Source organism: Gallus gallus, chromosome 4, assembly GCF_016699485.2.
Source record: "Gallus gallus isolate bGalGal1 chromosome 4, bGalGal1.mat.broiler.GRCg7b, whole genome shotgun sequence".
Taxonomy (NCBI): domain Eukaryota; kingdom Metazoa; phylum Chordata; class Aves; order Galliformes; family Phasianidae; genus Gallus; species Gallus gallus.
In genome coordinates, this window is record NC_052535.1 from 41,503,407 (window position 1) to 41,523,001 (window position 19,595).

The 19,595-nt window shown below is 34.0% G+C and overlaps 1 long non-coding RNA gene across 1 annotated transcript in view; it reads right to left on the bottom strand.

The window, feature by feature from the left end:
- The window catches only part of LOC121110691, a 147,646-nt gene that overhangs the window by 78,910 nt on the left and 49,141 nt on the right, over positions 1-19,595 (bottom strand). The window contains exon 3 of the long non-coding RNA XR_005859591.2: positions 3,169-3,434. This is a non-coding gene — a long non-coding RNA (uncharacterized LOC121110691). The remainder of the gene's footprint in view (positions 1-3,168; positions 3,435-19,595) is intronic.

Here is a 19,595-nt window from a genome sequence, read left to right on the forward strand (position 1 = left end):
CTTTTATAGCTTTTTCAAATGCCTCTTACATTTATTTTTTGATATACCTAAGTGAACAGTATGGCAACTAAGGTGGCACCAAGAAAATTAATTCTGAGAATACTAAGGTTCCCTCTTATCAATTCCCACCCTTTCTGATGTATTTAAAGCACAGAAAGAATAGATTCAAGATTTTGGGTACTAATATGATCTGAGGATTAGGACTTCTTCCCCCATTTTCTTGAAGTTTTATCAACAGATGCATATATATTTGTGGAAGAAATGTATATTTGTATTTATTTTTAAGTTGTGATACAGTAATATATTCTAACTTTCCAAAGTATTTCATAACATAGAAAAGATGTCTAGTATACATCTGCTCAGTTCTGTTTGTAGCAATGAGTCCTAAGGATTTTTGAAGCATTATGTTACAAAGTGTTTTCCACTGTCAGTTTAAATTTCTTTTTTCTTTTTCTTTCTTTTTCTTTTTTTTTTTTTAATGGATGTTTTTAAAGCTCTGATCAGAGGTTAAATAGCATAAATAGAAAAATCTATTTTTCTTAGTCCTTGTTGTATGCTTATTGCTTCCATTATTTATATTGGTTCTAACTCAAAGCATTATAATCATTTTATTTTTTCCTCAGAGCAGATTTTGTATTCTTTTAATACTTTTTCTTATGATCCCATGTGTGTTTATTTTTTTTGACAGGGATCAGTATTTCATTAGTAATATGGAATGAAAAGGGCAGGCAGAAAAAGAGCTCTTCATTGATCATATCAAGAGGCCGGAGTCATTCTGAGAAGTTCGGATTTACCTGGGAAGAACTTGTTCGCCCATCCACCCTCTCTCCTGAGATGTTGGTAATATAAACAACTTCAGCTCTTTCTAGAGCTTTCTAAAGCTTTCTTTCTAAACCTTTTTTCCCCTTTCCTCCACTTTAACTCATCATTCTGGAGTCAGTACTGATCAACATCTTTTATATTTTAACTGTTTTGTACTAAGAGAAGTTTCAGTACAGTTCGTGCTGGTGATTGAGATATTGTTTATGCAGCTCCGTTACAATTTTCAAGAGAAAAATATGCATATAAAAGATAGAAAGAGTTAACAAAAAAAAACTCCCACGCCCTAGTTGAATAGCCTATCTTTAGAATTTAAGAAGTAGAAATTCTCTCTCTTATCTATGCAAATACCACTGTGTTGAGAGGAAGGACATATGGTAGGTTCAAGCTCTACTTGCATGCACCAACATAGCCAATTGTAAACATTGGCTGTTTGGATTCCAGATCCAAATTTTTGATGTGATTGCTGGAATGTATCTTCTCTAGAAGAAATAATGTCTATTAAACAAATACTGATAGCAGCTGCAGTTCTTAAAACAATTTATAAAGTCAACAAGGCTAATGTGAGAGTGCAGACCCAACAAAATGGTTGACACAGACCGATCTGCTGCAATTAGCACAGCACAATAGTTCAGCAGAGTCTGTGCCAAATTTCCTTCAGGTATCTGGAAAATTCATGCAGTGCAATTTCAGAGTCATCTGGCCCAATGTTTTCAGTCCTTTAAACTTATAAAAGTGTTTCCTAAAAGCTATTGTAAGCCTATACTCCATTCCTCTGCCAATATAGCTGTTCAGTGAATGCTTTTTTCTTATTATGCTTTCTTTTTCCTTTCTTTCTAGCCCTTTTGTCTCTTTTACCTGTACCTACATATAGACTGAAGAAAATGAACCAGCAGTCATTCTATTAATTAGTACTTCTAAGTCTTATAAATAAAAAAATAGACTAAGATCTACCTACTGAAGAATCATTTGAGTTTCCAGCCCTCCAGTTACTAGTAAAGGTTGCATATTTACTTCCTCTGAGATTATCTTCCAAACTAAATCTAAATTGGTTCTTCTGAAGTAACTGTTGACTTTCAGAATAATATACTGTCAGTTTTCATGGGTTTACTAGGTTTCTGTACAAGTATTACATATGATGCTGAAAGTGGCGAATGTGAATACGAGAGTAGTTTTTCTTAGGCATTAGAATTCTTTCTGGGCATATCTTTTACAAAGATTAGGACCAGTTTTGAGACAAAATTGTCCACTTTATTTAAATAATAAAAAACCCTTCCAAAAATACAAAAAAAAAATCCTCTATAAATTAAAAACATAACATATTGATCACAACAAAATAAATATATACAGAACCAACAATAATGGGCAGGTAACTTGCATTATAATCACTTGTGCAAGTCACATGCAACATATTGAAGTAGATGTTTAAGTCTCCTAGTTAATGAATGAGAAAAGTTAGGCAATTCAAAATAGCATTCACCACACCTCATATTCTTGGAATAATGTACCTCAAAAAAAAGTAATAAGAAATCTCTAAAAGAGAAGCAAATCTTACATCTTCCCTGTCTCTTGAACTTTTGCTATTAAGGAGCATTCTGAATTATGTCTCTCTTGTCAAAGTATTTTTTTCTTATGTGTTAAAATACTTGGAAAAGAAATCTGAAATAAAGGAATTGATTGTGCCCATTTTTTGTGCTTTATCCAGATGTATAAAATCTGCAGATTTGCTTTCCTTCTGATCTCAAAATCAGATCACCGGCTTTGAGTGAAAAATTCTTATCTGTTCTTGATTCCTGGATGGAGAAATATAAGTGAGAGTTTACCAAACCATGCTCTTTCATGTGTGTATTCACGTATGTGAGCACACAGGTAGTATTATGGGGAATGTTAGGTATTTAATTATCCTTTTCCATCCTACAGATTCTATCACAAGGCTCATGGAAAACTAATGATGTAGTCAGGCAGTTGGGCAAGATGATCTCTGAAGGTTCTTACCAACTGTTCTATTCTCTTCTAGTATTTTCAGAACTAGCCTAATATGTAAAGGACAAAGTTTTTCATCTAACTGTCCCTGTTGTCACTGTGAGGTGCTTTGGGATAAGATTTAGGTCATTTAATTTGTTATACTGAAAAATATTTAGGTGAAAGTCAGTGTCTAGATATTCAGTTTTCCTATGTGGTCAGGCCTCTGTATGAGAAACATAATCAAGTTTAATGTATTTATGAAAAACTGTTAAATCATGGTGTACAGTTAATAAGTATACAGATGCTATACAGTATACAAAGAAGTTAGGCTGATAAGATTACTGCAGAGGAAAAGATAATCAGATATAAATGAAAGATACTCACTGGTGTTGTAGGCTCACAAAAACTCCCCAAGGAGCAATCTCCAGGAAAAAATCCTTCTTTAGTGGCAGTCAGCCCTTACATGGGGTTTAGGAGAGGTGGAGCCTGGCTCCATCCCTTCCGGTCACACAGACAAATTGCCTTCATCTGTGCTCCTGTGACTGACTCAGTGCTTGCCTCAGGTGGTCAATCAGAGATTCAGACCGTAATTCAACAGTTCCCATACACGTGGCTTACAGTAATCCCAGTCTCACCTTCAACTCTGTAAGCTGTAAACAGAATCAAAGATTAGCCAGAAGTTGCCTCTCTGACACACTGATATTCTGTGCTACTTTTCTATTTTTGTCCCCTATTACTTAGTGAAACTTTGCTCCATTGACTCAAGTGGTCTTCATTTCTAACTGGTACGCATGTTGATAAGAGCTTTTCTCTGATCTTGTGAATTGGTAAAGAAATACATAAAACATGCACATTGACATCATCAAAGAGGAATATGTTAATTGTATTATAATTTCCTACTGCATGCAAGTGAATTCTCAAGGATAACGTGAAACTGCCTGTGAATCACTGGTAATGGGAGTCTGAAATTAAAAGCATCAAATAAATAATGAATTTGTAGATGTGGCTTCAGCCTAATTTTCTTTCCTTCTTCCCCTTGTATCTTGTAATTAAGAGCTATCAGTAGAAGATTGGGGCAGGCAATGATAATTTTGTTCTCTAGTCTCCAAATAAAACATGTATTTTTGTAAGAGAATAATAAATATTTTTCTTGAAGGTCTTTATATTGCATTGAGAAGGATGTCCCTGACTTCTTATCCTGTTTTTCTGGTTTGAGCAGAGTAACAAGTTTGAGTGAAAATGCATGCAGGAGGAGGAATGTAGCCTGAAATCATGTACTTGTTTTCAATAAGCAGCCAGAGGTGTGCTCAGTTCAGGGGCAAGCTAGGGTAGTTGTTTCACCTTGTGGGAGCCTTTTACTTTGGTGTCAATGCATGTTTTTCTGAAGAAAATACTCACACAACAGTGCTTATACTTTCGAACTAAATTTATCTGGATATGTATGTATTTACATGTGTTTGTGTGCATGCATTTTGGAATCTGCAGTTACCATGCTGGGAATGTTTAGGATCTTAACTGACATATCAAGCTATTTACATTTTAAAATCAGGCTTTACTAAGTTAATTCATTAACAAAACAATTTCTGCTGATAGTTTTAATATTATTAATCATTATCACTACATACAGCAAATTAGTTGTCATAAAAAAATCATATTCTGAATTAGCTATGAGTGTAAAATACTTCAAAGCTGATACTGTATGGTTAGCATATGATAGCTGTGACCCATTGTGATTCCTAATAGCCATAGCTAAGGTGCTCAGGCTTGAAAGTTTTTTAATAAGACAAGTTAGAACAGAAGGAAGCTTGTACTCTGTTTTAGTTCATCATTGATATTTTATGCCTCTTGCCAAGGGGAATCACATCTGCTACAATTGTTGCTTATCCTGGTTTCAGTTTAGATAGTCATCCTTGTACACTTGGCAGGGCACCCTACCTACCTGCGGTCCCTTTTGCTTATCTTGTTCTTTGTTCTTGATCATAGCATAGCCATTTCAGTCACTTGGATGGCTCCTACATGCAATTGCACACATTTTTGCTTGCATCTTTGCTAGTCACATTTCTTATACATTGTCTCTGGCAACATATCACAACATTTTTATATACTACTGTTGTTTGCACTATTTCAGTGGGTTTATCTTCACATTCAAGGCAAGCCAAAAATGAATATTATCCTGATTAGTGCAATTTTAATTAGCAGGTTTCACAGGCCTTTGCTTTGGCTGCAATGCCATCTCCTCATTCTGCTTGTTCTCCATTTTGCCCCAACAGCAGTTATGCAATTTGAGTATGGGAGCAGGCCTACTCTAGAACTCCTGTTTCTGCTGTAAAGAAATGTGAAACATTATCTGATATAGAAACACGGTTCATACTGCAGACTTTTTGCTGGGTACAGTTTTGGCATAATGAACAATCGAACAGGAATATTTTATGATAAAGCTGATCAAAATATATTTCTCAGCTTGATCAAAACTTCTTGACAAGTTTAAGTCAATTTGTTTATCATAAACTTTAGCACAGTATAAATATAAAAGATCTTTCACTTTAAGCTTGCTTAATGAAATTCCAGTAATTTCAGTGTAAAACAGTATGTTTTAAAAAATAAAATAAGCTGCCCTGTGTATAGGTGACAGTACACTAGAGATTTTATCAGTATGATTATTAAATTAAAAAAAAATCACATACCATCTAATTATTATTCTGCTAAAGAACATTTTCTATACAGATCAGAGTTAATTCAGTTTATTGGCAAGTGGAGTAAAGGAGTCAGCTCCCACTGTTGCTATAGATTCATGGATTGCAGCCAGGAAAGGCCATTCAATCATCCAGCTTGTTTTTCTATGTAATGTAATACTATAAATTAATTCCTCGAGTTAGAGCAGTAGGGGGGAACAAGTTTGCCTTTACGAATTTAAAAACAGCAAGTGCTGATCACTTGTTCAAAATGTGTCTTCTGCAACTCTAAAAATGTTTGCACTATTTCTAACTTGAATGCATGTCTGCAACTGCAAGCCATCATATGTTGTCATTATATGTTTTTTGAATAGATTGAAGAAACATTTCTTGCTAATCATATGTTCTCATATTTACAAATATTAGTAAGAGTCAACGTAAGTTGTTTCTTGAATTTCTGGAAGGGTTGTCAGATTATTTACTAATAGGGAAAATTCTCCAATCTTTTATTTCTGATATTTTTTTAATGTATTCAATTTTATCCATATCTGATGTGAACCTCAAAACCTTAAAACCAGTTGCTGACTTAAAGTTATTCCACTAAAAAAAAACCCAAAAAACAACAAAAGTAGGTATGAAGACTTTCCCAAATACATTGTACCTCAATTTTTTATTTATGTATGTACACTTTATATTATTCCTGAGTCGCATCATCACAGTAAAAGTTTATTCTTATCTGATTATCCACCTTACACCTCTAGTCCCTGACTGCTACACATGAAAGTGTGAACTGATACATATAGAGCCTATTTTTCCTTTCACAGATCTGTGATCATATAATTAGTTGTATTTAAAAATTTTTCATTAGATTGAACCAACTTTATTAACAAATTAAGACTTAATCATAACAATAAAAGGACCTATTCAACTATCACAGCCATTTGGTTATCTGCATACTCAATGAAGAAGAATGTTTTACTGCCAAATAGAGAAAAAGAGTAACACACACAAAAACCAAATCCAGCGGGACCTTGCCAGAACTTCATCTGCTACCTGGTGTTTTTTGATTCACAGTTAATTTTGAAGCCTCCTACTTAGACAGCTTTTCATCTATTTAGTGTGTGCAACACTGACTTTGTTTCTTTCTTCTTTATTAGACAAGTGTGCTACAATATCAAGACAAAAGCTTTTGATGCCAAGGGTGTTTTTCACCAATCCTATTTTAATTATCAACCAACTTGTAGTGTTGTTGGAAGAATTGAGTCAGTTTGATAAGATTTGTTTTCCATAAGCCTATTTTGATTGGCATTAATTATCCTTACCTCCTTTGCCTCCTTATTAATCAAGTGTTCTATCAGCCTCTTTCCATTACTTTGCCTGAGATCAATGTCAAACTGACAAACTTAACATCACCCAAGTCATTCAACTCATCTTTCTTTCAGTCTCCAGGGAATTCCTCCAGAGTTCCAAGACTTACTGAAAATGAATGTTAGTAGTGAAGAATGCTTATTGGTCAGATATTTTGTTAGAAATAATGTAAACCCTCTGACATAAAAATACTGAACTTTAGCACATGCTGTGCAACATTCATATGATTTTCAAGGAGGAAAGAATTTCCAGTTTTAGCAAATAACATAAACATATCGTAAGGATAGGAGGCAGTAGCTATAGTTGCCTTTAGACAGTTTTGGATCACCCAAGAAAGGCAGTGGTCACAATCTAGTAAATAAAGGAGTCATTTATTTCCTTCTGAGGATCAGAGCTTGCTAGAAAATCCCAAAGGAAGCAATCTCCAAGTAGAGATTTTTTCCTTTTGGCTACACGTCCTTAAATGAAATTGGGAAGGGGAGGGGGAGGGGGAGGGGGAGGGGGAGGGGGAGGGGGAGGGGGAGGGGGAGGGGGAGTCCACCCACCCCACAAACCACCAAGCCTTCTGGTCACACAGGTGAATTGTTCACACCTGTGCTCCCAGGGCTGGCCACACCTCTTCACCAGGTGCTCAATCAGGTTGTGACCTAATGGTTCCCATACATACATCATTTGATATTTTCATAAATATATAGAACAGAACATTTAAATGCAACTATTCAAGGATGAAATTTATTTTTAGTATTTTTCTTGTTCCTGACACACTCAAGAACTTTTTTAACCATAGCTTGGTGACATTTCTCTGCGTGTACACCCAGTTTCTTTGTTAGTTTTCTGAAATTCTTTTTATTATTTGTGTTCTTCTATTTGTTCATACATAACTGCTTTCATTCCCTCTTGAAACCAAATTGGGTTTTCTAATTAATATTTTTAGATTTAGTGAGTCATTTCTTGATTTAGGGTGATTTTTTTTTCGTCATATGCTATAGTATTTTAAACACTTCCCCTATTATTGATATGATTCTGTAAAAAATGTCTTGCCCGCTACATTCTGCTTTCGTATTTCCTTCAGGTCTTCTTAAAGCATAAATATGGATGCATTGCCAGATTGCTTAATACCTGCTTAATAACAAAATAATCATAATCAGAATACAGAACAGAGGGCTCAGGGTAAGTTAACACCTGAAAAGATGGTGCAAGGAAGCCAGGCTTGCTTCGCTGGTGCCTACAGGCAGGACAAGAGGCAATGGGCACAAACAGAAATACAAGTAGTTCCATGTAAACACCAGGACATATTCTTTTACTGGATGTCTGGGCACTGGTACAGACTGCTCAGAGAGGCAGTGAAGTCTCCTCCCTGATATCTTCCAAAGACACCTGGATATGAGCCCAGCACCATGCTCTGGGTGGCCCTTCTGGAGCATGGTAATGGGAAAACACCTCCAACAGTCCCTTACAACTTCAACTTTTCTGTTATTATGTGACTTTAAAAAGATAAGGTCTAATATATTTTCCTGTGTCAAATTAACAGTTTTTGAGTAAGAGAGACATCAATCATATTTTTCCCAGTTTCTATGAGTATTTTAGTTTAAACTTGGTGTTATCCCCAATATCTGTAAGCTGCACTAAATACCCCTTTCACAGGAAAAAAAAAAAAAAAATCCCCCAAGTGTTTTAAGTCAACTGTTACAGTCAGTCATCCTTTTCACCAGAGCTATTTGGTGATTTATGTCAGAGAAAAATCAGTTTCAAATCAGCTCCAAATTGCAACAGGGTACTTTTCTTTCTGCCTGCACAGTCCTTCCAGATTTTCAGTAATAAGAAAAATATAGCTTATGCTTCATTTATAAGAATATTCACCTTAACTTTCATGTTTATAATAACATATGATAACTGTATAACTTCATTTTTCTTCTTTAATATCAGGAAAAATACTTCTTATATATATGATATGTATACAGGCTGGAATTCCATTCCCAAACAAGACAGGATATTTAGGTATATAGCTGTAAGTTTCTACTTCTTATTTGCAAGTCAGTGTCTTTAACTATAGATGAATGGAAACTGGAATTGCTACTGTAAACATCAGGCCAGAAATAGAGGGAGAGGGCTCTGATTTTTCTGCTCTGATTTTCTTCTATTTAAAAACATTCCAGGAACTTTTGAAACAGAAAGTACACTAGCTTTTCTTGGTTTGAATTTGCATCAGCATATATGTATATATATTTCCATCAAGCAATTGTAACAATTTCTAAGCAGCTGTCAGCTCCTTCAGTGAACGGCAATATAAATGACGCTGATATTCTATCATTTGAACTCAAGTTGTTATAATCAGTACTCTCAGTATCTGAAAACAAACAAAAACAAAACTCACTTTTTTGCAGAGGAGAAAAATTTCCTTTTGACTCTGTGTTTTTTTTTTTTTTTTTTGTGTGTGTGTGTGTGTGTGTGTGTCTGTGTGGAGATTGTTGTTTATTTTGGTGGTTGGTGGAGGTGTCCTTAATAGACGTGTACTTCCAGAAGTTCTGTACATGCATTTTCAAATAAAAGTTCAGTAATGTAGCAGAGACTTAGAAGCATTGGTTCAAGATTAATTTCTAATTTCAGCTTCCTGGAGAGGTTACATTTCTAGATAATGAAAACTGTCTTTTCTTATTATATGTCAACAAGATACTTTTTTCATATTATAATTTTGGCATTTCAAATTTAGAATTTTCTTCGTGTCTATATGTTCGCATTTTAATTGGATGACACCATCCAGCAGATTAGCAGAAAAATGCCAGTTTGTACTTCTAGCCTTTTTTAAAAAAACTCCAAAGAACCACATGACTTTGGCATTACTGTGTTGTTGTTTTCATGCAGAACCAAGGCAGACAGAGTGCATTTATGGCTATTTGAGTATTGGACAAATACTGAAGGAAAATTGCTATATAAGCAATGTATAAATAAATTCAAGCAATTTATTTCTCATTTGCTAAGAAGCAATTTGATAAGGAAATGTTTGCAGAATTAAGTGAATGGCTGCATTATACATGTTAGTAAACAGATCAAATTATTTCCTTCTTTCTCCTTGTGATAAGCAACTTTGCACTCCCCTAGGTGTGACTTTATTGGTGTATGAATAATTCAGTTTTTTGAACTAACTTATCTCACGAAGTACTATCCAACATTTTTTTCTTTCCCTTTCCTGCTTCACCATTTGTCATTTCCTCCTTATGAAGTAAACTGCTGAAACATACAATGAAAAGAAATTAAAGATTCCTCAAGGCACAGTAAGTGAAACAAAGGAATATACATTCTGCAGCAATTATTCTTGATTGATTTGTGACAGTTGTAATTGAATTAGATTGCTAGGGGAATAACAAATCATGATTACTGTTGACAAGAACCTTTTGATGGCTTTCTGTGACTTCAGCATACTGTATAGGTAATTTTTAATACATGAAAAGACATATTATCACCAAATGCATTAGTTAGGATCAGCTTCCATTTATCTTTCATTCCAATGGACAAGTCCACCTATTTGTTGGGTAGACTAAATTCTGACTAAATTTATGGTAGTTAAGATAAGCAATGGTTACATATTTATTCATTAAAATTCAATGGTGCAGCATCACAGAGAGAGGTGGAATACAGTTCACCTACAAAAACATTCTTAATAGATATACTTATTGCTGTGAAGTGAAAATTCAGATCAACGTGAGTGTACACACACAAAAAAATAGTGTTGTTGATTTGTACTTAAAAGATAATACTTAGATTTTAGACCTATAACACATTCGGACAATTAAAGAAGTGGTTTTCAGAAGTTCTTTAGATAACAGTTATATGTAGAAGTGATCATTTTAGTATTAGTTTAACACTCCGGTTTGCATGGAGTTAACGTGTTCAGCAACTGAACTTTTAGCTATGCTTCCAAGGAATAAATTATCTTTTCTGGGGACCAAAGTAAAGCAGTGTCCTGTTTGTTTTGAAAACTCATTTGAAAGATTGTTTTCATAGTCTTTTCTGTTCTTCTTTTGATCTACTCTCACACTATAATGACTTTGTGTGAAAAATGTTCAGATTTCCTTTAATTCCAGACCTCCCAGGGCCTATGTTATATAAAAGTCTGATGGTACATTGTTTTGGCTAATTATATATACTAATTTTACATATATTAAATCACATTAAAATCAAATAAAAACATTCTGCAGCACAGACTCTTTAAAATCTTTGAACATGTTCACACATACATTTTACTATTCTTCTTGCATATTTCAGCAACTTTAAAGTTGACCTTACAGAAAGCCTTTTGGGTAAAATATATGAATGTTAATAATCTCTTAAATATGTATTTATATTATAAACTGTTAAAGCTTCAAAGAAACTGTCACAGGCTCCTCTCCAAAACACTTCAGTCCCCTGTCCATTCCTCATTTACTTTTATCATGCAAATTCTCAGACAGAAAAATTTCTGGGCTGAATGAGAGGCACTGACACTTGGAACAACTGGTCCTTTTCTAGTGAGTAGCATTCTCTAATTTCAGACTTTTAACCATAATAATGGCATTTCAATCATAATCCATTTCTAAAAAGATATAAACTTGTGTAAATTTAATACTGTCATCAATATTAGTTTGGCCATGGATTCCATTAGGAGGAAACTTTAGAAAAGTTTTGAACAGAGTTGTAGAATTTCTCTGGGATTAAATGTTTACAAATCAATTAAAAGTATGAAACTGCAAGTGAGTAGAACACTGTGAGAGAAAAGTGCCAAAAAAACCTTAGATTTGATGAAAACTATTAATCAGAATACCTCTTATTGGAAAGGCTTTTTTCAATCAGTAAGTGAAATTCTGGTAGCTGAGGTTAAATTTGAAAACTTATTGTGCCTGGTACTTTATTTGGATTTTCTTTTATATTTTTTAATTAATTAATTAATTGATTGATTGATACTTTAGTGATATCAACATACAGTGCTTACTACTACTGCTAAATGATATGATTGATAGTTTAAATGCCTGATGTGTTTTTAAGTTATTTTTTTTGAATTTTCATCTCTGAATTGAAATATCTCTTTCTATGTAAAGATATCTGCTGTTTGTAGAATGCCATAATTCCTTAAACTATGAATAATGTTGTTCAGCTCTAGAAAACAAAATAAGCTTTCCAGGTACACATCAGAGGCAGTGAAATTTCTACTACCTTATGTCAGTCTGGAATAATTTTTCAGCATATTAAAAATGATGCCAGATTCACAGTGGTTTACATTTGTAATAATTTGGACTGAAACATAAAAAGCTCAAACGTGTGCCAGAAGCTCATACAAATTATCTTCCACAGATAGATAGATAACAGATCCTAGAAAATTCTCATGATTGATGGTTTTGGTGGCAGATTGGTGGCAGTTACTTCTCAACTGTAAATAAATAAGAGAGAAAAAACTCCTAAAGAAGAACAATGCCATATTGTTCCCATTGTCCCGTGCCATATCTTCTGGCATTTATATTCTATTTTCACCATATCTCACACAGGAGAAGCATACAAGGGCTATACCTTATTATTTTAGTCCTGTATCTTAAAAGAGGAAAAATGAATGCATGTTCAACTCTGGATTTATCTGACTGTTCAAAACTGAGAAAAATAAAAAACATACATTATCTTAATTGTATCATGAGCTGCATAAAGACTTGTGATATTCAGTAGAAATCCTAGAGAAACACATACTGATCATATTATGCAACAAGAAATAAAAAATAGAGGAGAATTTTGTTTTACAACTTTATAATTCATAAAGGATTTCTAAATGAAGACACAGCTCTACTGAAATCTACTGAAAAAAAAATTAAAGGAAACGCATCTCATGAGGGAGGGTGGGGAAGGGAAAGGAGAGGAGAGAGGAAACTGAATACAATGATTTAGGACATGTTACGGGTATAAGGTTGATCGAGTTATAAATAAACAGAGACAAAGATGTACAATTTGGGACACCAGCAGTTTCATGGCAGTGTGATCCCTTCTTATGATTTCTGTACAGAGTACTATGGAATAAAATGTACTATCCTTTAGAAATTGTTTTAATATCTTGCAATCAGTGATTGCTAAGGCAAAATATTTTAATTTTACTATTTATTTATTTATTTTTACTTTTTTATTCAGGTCTAGGCTTATGTTACTTCTAGTAGAAAAAGAGTGACAGATAAGCTGAGATATCATTTGGGAAATGAAAACTGCAAAGGAAAGTTCAAAGCAATAAGGAGCTCTAAAAGGGAGAGGCAGTATTTTAAGAGCAAACAACACTGAAGTGCAAAGAGTTTTGAATAAAAAGATCTGCAGAGCAGCAGTGCGCATTCTGAAGTCCAATATCAAAGAAAAATCTTGTGCTTCTGAGCACATCCAGTGTCTGACTTTGCCTGACTACTGAATAAGAAAAACTGATAGTTTTAGAGTGAGCAAAGCTAACTGTACTGCAACATTTGATTATACTAACCACCGTTCTTTTTGTGGGAAAATACACTGGTGTTGATTAATAACATTTGCTGCTAAGTATTCTAGTAGTAATAGATTTAGTGAAAAAAAAATTATCTAGTTCTTCTGTATCTCTATGTTCTCCACTCACTTTGTCAATTCTGAACGCCTCTTAATTTAGTCTTGACTCAGAGAACAGCTGTCACAATCATTCTAAATTTAGTTTTCCGGTAGTACATGTGTATTCATCAGATTTTAGAAATGGTGCATCCTACTGCCAATTATTCTTAGTTTTTGAAAATTATTTTGAGTTCAATGAGCCATGCTCTGTGTTGATGAGAGATGCTAGTATGTTAGATGTGAAATATGAGTTCTGAAAAGTTAAATTCTTTGTCTCTCCTGCAGCATGCAATTCCCCAGTAAATCAAGCTGTAACATTTCCTTTATGCTTTTACTTTAAGTGTTAAAACAAAAGATGTGAAAACAGATCTGATGCAAAGGATTCAAACAAAATTCCCCATTCCAAACAGAGCTCCAGCTGTGCAGTTGGTAGGGCAGCAGACAGAAAACTGACAGTGATGGAAAGCACTACAATGAGTGGAACTGGTAAAAGATCTAAATTCATAAGAAGCCTTGCTCTTGTCCCAGATGTACAAGTTAGACCAAAGGGGCGACTACACTTGCTTTAAACTTCAGAACAATATTCTGAGCTTGTAAGGAGGATCCCTTCACAATTGCTTTGTTGATCTATCACCTTTTGGTTAATGAAACTCAAAGAATGCTTATTTAAGGCTTGTGGAAACCTGGACAGTCATATCAAACTGACTTTCCGCATAACTATTTGTTGTATTATTTTATTTAGGTGCTAAACATTTTTCTATCAAGACGATACAATGTGTATGTTTAACTCTGCTATTGCAATTATGTAAAGGAATAATGAAATTACAGTGAAAAAAAATAAAAACAGTTTATCTCATAAGGTTTAGCCTGAAAAATATTGTTGATAAAATTCTAGATAAAATGCATTTTTTGTGCTACAGTTGGTGACAAAATGTCAGTTGAGACATTGAGAAAGCATATACAGTCTGTCTTCATAGCCTAAAATTTAATAATTGTTTTCACAGGACTTAGAGCTGAGGTTTATATTATATTTTTTATAATAATAAAAATAATCATAATTATGTTAATAATTGTAATTATATTTCAGTTGAGTGTGGGCAAAAACAGTGGAAAAAACAGTAACAACTCCAGAAAAACTGCATACGTACTTGTCAGTAGCATAGCACACCATTACATTAGGGATTGACTATAGAGAACACTGATTATTAAAGAGTTTCACAATGCATTGACAACTTTGTGTTGTCCATTTAACTGTCTTGGACTCAATGTAATTATGTAGTAGTTATCAAAGAAATAATGAATTGAGCTTTGTTTTTATGATTACTTCTCCCTCCAAATCATTTTTGATTGGGCTGATGGTAACCAAGTAAATGAAAATTAGAAATAAAATTATTATAAAAGAATTATTCATAAATGATAAATGTTTCTACTAGTGTTTCCATTCTTGCATCACTGAGAGCATACTCAACATCTAAGTTTCTGATGTGCAAAGTTTTTAGACTGAAACTGACTTTCAGAATTAATTGGCCTGATACTTACAGTTGAATCTTAAATGAAACTTAAATCACTGTAGTAAAATATATCCATCTTTCAAATTTACATAAATCTAGGTTTGGCCAGTTTCTATAAATGTAATAATTTTTGCAAGTCCAAAAAGTTCACCTTGATTCATATCTTACTTGTCTTTTAGTTATATCTTTACTGCCTTTAGGAACATAACTGCTTAAGTTCATCCTCAAGTTGTCAAAATTGGGCAGCTCAGTTTTGCCAAACAATCTGGAGATTGTGAACATGGATTTTCTCACACAGATGGCTGGGATAGCTCTCTCGTGCTCAGAGAATATTCTGGATGAAAAAAAAAAAAAAAAAAAAGCAACTGACTAAAATATAGCACATGGGATGTGGACTTCAGATGTGACTCCTCATGCAGTCCTGAGATCCAGTATGGTCCTGAGATAACACAGAGTCATATAGATTGGTTCTAGATTAACAAATCCAAACATCAGCCTGACCTACCAAGTTCCATCACTAAACCATGTCTCATTAGTGCCACATCCACAGGTCACGTCTCTTAAACGTGTACAGGAATGGGGATTCCATCACTTCTTTGGGCAGTAACATGGTGATACAGACATACATGATCTCACAACTGAACAGAAAAATGTCAGGTAAGCTGAATCTTTTACAGCAATATATATATCAATATACATATGTATATCAGTACAAAACAAATATGTATATATATTTGCTGTCGTTGTTATTTGCTTCTTTGTTTTCATAGAGCTTAAAGCCTTACAATTCTTACTCATTAATTTTGATTCTTTAGCTTTCAATCTTTGAAGACACAAAAAAATTATAAATGCCATAAAACAGCAAATATTGAGTAAAACTGTAATAATTGTTCTGTGCTTGAACATTGGTTGATGGATAGGCATATCTTTTTTTTTTATTCCAGATTGGTGCACTTGTCCTCTACAGGAAAGTGTTGAAGATATGTTGTGAAATTTCACACCCTAACTCTAAAACTGATATAAAGACTTCCAGGTAAAAACATCCAGCAGTTTATTCCTATGTAAGTACCTGCTGAATGACTTCTTACATTACTTCTTTGAGTCATTATATATACAGATTACTTCAAGACATTAACAGGACTCACTCAAGAGACTTTGATAATATACCATATTCACATGCAATTATCATTCCACTGCTCTCTGTGAAGGAAATGTATAGAATTCTGTGAGAATTATTCAAAACACAACAATAGAACAGAAGAATGAAGAGTTAACATGACAAACTGTTGTGGGGTGGGGGAAAGGGTGTGTAGTATGGCTTTCACATCATGATTCTATTATGAGCTAGCATACAGTTTATGAAAAGATGCAAGAATTTGTGTTATAGGCAGTTCATAGATCCACTGCAAACCACATACCTGCTGGAAAATAAAAAACAAAATAACAGTTTTCTGCAAAAGTATTTTAATCTGGTTTTAGCAGAGATGCATTCAGCATAGCTGTAGCATAATAGCGCGCCATTAAAAACAATAAGTGAGTTCCTGATTTTCATGGGGAAAAATATAAGCACTACTGGCCTCTTTAATCTAAAACAGACATAACAAGAGTCTGTGCCTATATGCTGAAGTAAAAAAAAAAAAACCCTGAGATTAGAACTAAAGCACAATTTATTTAAATAGCAGGATTACTAACCTTGGTAACAAGCACAATGAAAGTGATAGATTCTCTGTCTTCTGGTGTCTTCTAGTGAAGATTAGGTTTACCGGAAACAAGTATTAGCCAATGATCTTTATTCAAATGCAGATTATCAAGCTTAGTGGAGGTTATCTGAAATGTAATGCTCTGTGACACACAATATAACAGATTAGATGATGTAATGATGCCTTCTAAACTCGTATTCTTTGAATCAATAAACTTAAAACTTCTTTCAAAAGTGCAGATCCATGGTGATACTAATACTGGTATCTTATCTCTCACTCATGGGTTTCCTAACTTATGAAATTTAAAATAACTGAGCTCCTTGTTTTAAGTATAATATGAAAAATAATGAAATAAACTAAGAACACGGGAAAAATTCTACTCAGACTGACAGTACTGAAAATGAACAGGACTAAAGTAATATAAATTTGACATTAGGGTATCCTTCCAGGGAGGGAATTTATCATATTTAGTATGTGAACTAATATTTTAATTAATTCTTTGCATATTCAAAGGAGATAATTCAGAATTCTTAGGGATCAGTTAATCTGACATTGCTCGAGGACCAAGATTCATATTATTAATTACTGACTATAAAGGAAATCTGAATGACAAGTTTATATGCCTATTATCCAAGGAACATACTGTTCTTTGAAAGATGTGCTTTGTCTAAACACACATGTAAGAATACAACTGCATTATATTTTTAAAATGCAGTACTGTTTAGCAAATCTACAGAATGTAATGAACTGATTGAAATTCTTGGCTGCCTGAATTTGACATATGTATGTATATTATATGCACAATAGTATAAAGCTGTAGAAAGATTAATGGTAGATTTCTTTGATGGATCAGCTAGGGAAACAATCTTGTTTGATATCTCCATTGCAAATTCTGATGCAGAAAACAGAAGAACACTGATGAAGTGAAGGGGTCACATCAATACAGAAGAGAAAGTTATCATGCAAAAAGAAGGGCTCATAGGATTGGGTAACAATGAACAGCATAATTAATAATATTAAAAAATAAGGAAAGAGAGAAAGTCTTGAAAATTATGGTTTAAGCTCAAAAGAGTACAGGGACAAGTTACTGGCATCACAGAAAAAGCAGAAATCCAGTGTTACATGAGTAACATTTATGAGTGATGAGATTGTCACAGAGAAGTCAAGATGAAAACAAAGAAGGGAGAAGAGAGAGGAAGAGACTGGAAATGCTACTGGAGAGAAGAATGAAGTGTTATGTCAGCAAATGACTATGAACATATTATGAATATGTTTCCACAGTGGATAAGGGAGATTTTGCTTAATATCACAAAAGGTGAATTCTAAAATAGCACACAAACTGTGTAAGACGGACAAAAAGCTGTACTGAGGAAGTTTTCTTTGTAGGTAGTTGCAATAGAAGATACAGTTTCTGTGAGTGAGAAAGACTAAAATCATTGGCCAAAGTTATGCTTTCCGGTTGCTTAGCATTATTCCAATATACAGGGCAAAGGGAGCTTTTTTAGACTGGGAAAATTACACATATGTTTTGAACAGTTCACCTTCAATGAAGGACAAGATGAGGACCTGGCAGAATACAGCAGGGGTCAATAACAAGGTTCAAACTACATCAGATTTTCACCATTTTCTTATGATCAACTTGCAAGCTTTTTTCTATTAAAAAAAATGTAACTAAATATGTTCTTAATAAGAGTAGATGTCTCTATGTACTGCATTCATTATGTTGTTTAGATTTTGCAGTATAATATATCTATATATATATATGAAACTTTGAGAAAGCTCTGCCCAGAATCCTTTTCAGTTGACACTCACCCTTTCCCAATATTGTTTGCAGACAAAGTCAGGCAAGGTGAAATATAACTTATTTTCACCTACCCTTGAATCCAGTTAGTGCCATTAATTCACAGCTTCCTACATTCTACTGGGCATCTGATACTAATGTCCTAAAGATTCTTTGTTGGATTACATTTAAATCACTATCTAATGCAGCTCCATAAGCATTAAATTTTTATAGAAACATATACTGTAGAGTTGTGAAGTTTTAACAAGGCTGACTTGTCAGTGTTTTGTAGACTCAGCTTTGTTAGCAACCTTGTTCTTCTCATATCCTTTTCATTCATTCTTCGTACTCACAACCTACTTAGGCATATATGGAAAATATTTGGACTGCTGCCCATTCTTATTTAGCTAAAATAATTAAGGTATCCTGCAAGATGATAGAAGCAAAAACTCAAAAACAAAACAAAACAAAACAACAAAATACAAATGTTTATGTAATTTGCTAGTGGATTTTTTATAGCAGTACTACCTTCAGCTATTTTATTTTGACCTGTATAATATAGCAAAACCTGATTTGATAGACTGTTTCAGTCCTAAGTTGCCTCAAACATCTGTTTTGAGAAGCAATGTCTATTTGTCTCACTTATTTTACTGAATGTCTGTTCTTCTATACGTAAAGACCATGTTACACAACCACATTCGGGAAACACGAATAAAGGCAAGATAGAGCAACAATATTCATACCAGCTACCCACAAACTGAATGGAAGGCTTAAGGTTTGCCACACTTCATTCAGTTTTAAAGGGAAGTCTTCCTTTCCCCAGACTATTATCTCTAGGTTCTGGGATTCCCAAGGGCCTGCTTTACCAGTAAAAACTGAAGCAAAGAAGGTGTTCAGTAACTCTACCTTCTCAATGTCCTCTGTTACCAGGGCACCCAACTCACTCAGCAGCAGACCCACATTTTCCCTGGTCTTCCTTCTACTATTGACATACTGAAAGAAGCCTTTCTTGTCCTTGACTTCTTTTGCCAGATTTAATTCCAAGTGCAGCTTAGCCTTCCATGTCACATCCCTGCATGCCCTGACAAATTCCAATATTCCTCTGAAATGGCCAGACATCTTTTCCACAGATTTTCTTCTTCCAGTTTTACATGGAGAAACTTCCAGGAGTTTCTCCATGAGCTCCTTGCTCACCTGTGTGGGTCTTCTG